We start from the raw sequence: 2982 nt of genomic DNA on the forward strand, positions 1-2982 counted from the left end.
TTATTGGAGGACCTTGGATGTAACCTTAAGCAACAAAAGAATAAGCATGCTTTAGTTCACTGTCCAAAACGATAAAAAAATAAATAACAAAAAAAGAAAAAGAAAAGAGAAGTGCTTAATTCCACTCACTCATGTTTGCTGCATGAATAGATTATAATAAAAAATGAAAGAAAAAGAAAATAAAAAATTGAAATTGTGACGTTTCAATGAGGGAAAGATGTATTTAGGTAGAGTAATGCTATATGTAAACAAATTTCTAACCAAATTTTCTTATTACTAGACGCAAAGCTAGTGAAGTTTACATTAATAAATATATGCGAAACTTATGTCATTGTCTAGTTGTAAGAAAATTAGGTAAAAAATTTGTTTGCGTATAACATTTTTCATTTTGGTATGCATATGCATATGCATAGGCATAGGTCAAGAGCGTATGATAAATAACTTTGGCCTTTATGTTGCGAAATCTCTTTCAACTTCCTAGCCTAGGTTCAACCCTTCATTCATGTATGTAATTTAGATCTTATGAAATTCGCTAATAACACTTTCTATTTCCATTTGATCTCTTGGCGATTCTATTGAACATCCATCCCTAATTCTCATAATGGCAAACATGCAATCCCTGATCCAACTACTTGTGTTGTGTTTCAATAGGATATAGGGATCCACAATCTCCATCACTTGGTCAAGTAAAGCTTCCTTAACGAAGTTATGAAGATTTAGATGATCCTTAAACATATTGTCAATTGGTCTCTTACCTATAAACATCTCCAGCAAAAGAATCCCAAAGCTATATACATCCCCTAGTGTGGAAGCCATGTCGCCCATGCCATACTCTGCAAATTGATTGCAATTCCAATAGAAAATGCATTTAATCATTCATTGAATGAAAAATTGAAATAATTTTAATGATATGTGATGGCCTTTCGTATCTCTTAGCAACAATATTTTTTTTTTTGCTAGTTTCTTGTGAGTGTGATTGCCTAAGATCATTATTGTTTAATTGTATTTTTTATTGAAGGTAACAGAAAACTAGACTTGCATGAAAATTTTAGTCAAATGCCAAGTGACACAGAAAATTAATCCAAGTTGTTACAAATTTTTTTTGTCATGTTATGGAGTCTTGTGTGATCTAAGTGTGTGCAAGTACAATTGTATATATGTCATAATGGGTGTTGAAGGATAATAAAGGAGTGCATTTTGAAGCTCCCAAAGTGAAACTCTGCATTTTTTCCAGCTTTGGAAAGAAAGTACAAATAGATGAATCTAAAGCAATTAGTGTATATACACTAGTCAGCAGAGCCTAGGATCATTGGCAATCTAATATGGAAACCACGCTTAGTTTAATTTTCCTAATGCAAGTTCAATTTTTTTCATTCTACGGAAATTGTAAAGATTTTGTACTTGGAGCAGCATAGCCTATGGTTCCCCATATTCCAATTGAATCACTTTGACTTTGTGATACATCATTCGAAGCTACAGAAATAAATTTTGCTAACCCAAAATCTCCAACATGGGCCATTATCTCATCATCAAGACGAACGTTACTTGGCTTAAGATCACCATAAATAATTGTTGACCCACAACCATAATGAAGATACTCAAGTGCACAAGCAATATCAATGGAAATGTCCAGTTTCTCTATCAATTTAAGTTTTTTGTGTTCTTGTTGCTCTTGTTCTGCAACTCTATATGGGTGCAACCATTTATGTAAGCTTCCTATGGCCATAAATTCATATACTATGGCTTTAAATTCATTACCATGGAATTCCACACTAGAACAAGCACTTACAAGTTTCAAGAGATTTCAATATCTTATAGTTCTTAGTGCTTTGCATTCCGACATGAAACTCTTAAAAGCTCCTCTAAGTTGAAGATTGAGCACTTTCACCGCAATTGTCATATGACCTTGATTAAGAATACCTTTATAAATAGAAGCATAGTTTCCAATACTAATTAGATTAGCCTATGAGAATCCATTGGTAGCTTTGAGAAGCTCTGCATAAGAAACCCTCAAAATGTTGTTTTTGAATGATGGCACAGAAGGTGTCTTCTTTTTCAGGACATGTCCTTGTTGGAGAAATATACAGAAGACAACTAACAAAGTTGCACATATCACAAGAGCAATCACCATAAACAATATCACTTTCATCTTGTAAGATAACTTAATATCCTTTGACTTTGTGGACGGGCAAGGGGGAAGGTTCAATTCTGCAATAACTCCACAGAGATCATTATTTCCAACAATTGAAATCACGCTTGCATTTCAAAACACTTCTTGTATTGAAACTGGCCAATGTAGAAAATTAAAAGAAAGATTCAACTTTTCCAATTGAAGCTCACCTAGATAACTTGGGATCAACCCCGATAAATTGTTGCAGGAGAGGTCCAACTCTCGTAAACCCCTTAGCTCTCTCAAACTTTGAGGTATTTGGCCTTCAAATGAATTCCTGCCCAGGTAAAGATATTCCAAGCTCAAACAATTGCTCAGAGAGTTTGGTATTCTTCCTGATAACCTATTATTGGATACATCCAACTTCTTGAGATTTTCAAAGACCCAACTTCTGATGGAATAGAATCAGTCAAAGAATTGTGAGCTAAACTATAGGATTTTGAAATGGAAGAGAGATTCATAGTTTCAGGTGGTATTGAACCGCAGAGGTTATTATGTGAAAGATTTAATTCTAACAAGTTACGACAATTGCCAAGATTTGGAGGTAGGCTTCCATGGATAGTGTTTTGTCCCAATGAGAGAATATTCAATGATGTTAAATTACCAAGTGAAGAAGGTAGTCCTGTGAATTTGTTCCCCTGTAAATACAACCCTTGCAATTTAGACAGCTTTCCAATATCAGTGGAAATAGGGCCAGTAAGATAACTATTTACTATATCAAAGACAGCAAAGTTAAGGAGGTTCCCAATTCCTGAAGGAATTCTTCCATGGAATTGATTTCCTTCTATAGAGATGTAGCTAATATGGGTGGA

At 34.2% G+C, this 2982-nt stretch overlaps 1 pseudogene; it reads right to left on the reverse strand.

Annotated features, from left to right (window-relative positions):
- Positions 1-513: 513 nt before the first annotated feature.
- On the reverse strand, positions 514-1726 carry LOC114303255 (putative LRR receptor-like serine/threonine-protein kinase At3g47570 pseudogene; annotated as a pseudogene).
- Positions 1727-2982: the final 1256 nt, after the last annotated feature.

This window comes from Camellia sinensis, chromosome 6 (genome assembly GCF_055761805.1).
Source record: "Camellia sinensis isolate YWXY chromosome 6, ASM5576180v1, whole genome shotgun sequence".
In the NCBI taxonomy this organism is placed as follows: domain Eukaryota; kingdom Viridiplantae; phylum Streptophyta; class Magnoliopsida; order Ericales; family Theaceae; genus Camellia; species Camellia sinensis.